We start from the raw sequence: 524 nt of genomic DNA on the forward strand, positions 1-524 counted from the left end.
ATTTCTACTATCAGAGAAGGTTGGGCAGCCTGGAGCTCTGCACCTTCCTACATAGATAAAACAAAAAGTTGATCTGATGGAGTTCTTTAAGATTATAAAAGGGTTCACTAAATCACTCATAGAGAAGATGTTTCCACTTCTGAGCAAATGAAAAACTAACAGCCATAAATATGATAGTCATTGATATAGTTTACAAGAAATTGATGAGAAATTTCTTCATGCAGAAAGAAAGTGAAACTTATTCCCAAAGAGGGCAATTGAGATGAAGATTACGTATATTTAAGGGGAAGCTAGACAAACACATTAGGAAGATGGAATAAAAGGATATGTTGATAGATTGCGATGAAGAGGGGTAGGTGGAGGCTCATACAAAGAGGGTAGAGAAATGCATTAATTACATTTATATAGCACCTGGCATTTGTAGAGTAGTCACTGTTTTATGTGTTGAATGTATGGACATTTGAGCCAAAGGTTAATTTCCCTGCTGTAAAATTCATATCTGCATTTTGTTTGTGTTGACTTCA

Source organism: Rhincodon typus, chromosome 6 (assembly GCF_021869965.1).
Source record: "Rhincodon typus isolate 14 chromosome 6, sRhiTyp1.1, whole genome shotgun sequence".
NCBI classification, from domain to species: domain Eukaryota; kingdom Metazoa; phylum Chordata; class Chondrichthyes; order Orectolobiformes; family Rhincodontidae; genus Rhincodon; species Rhincodon typus.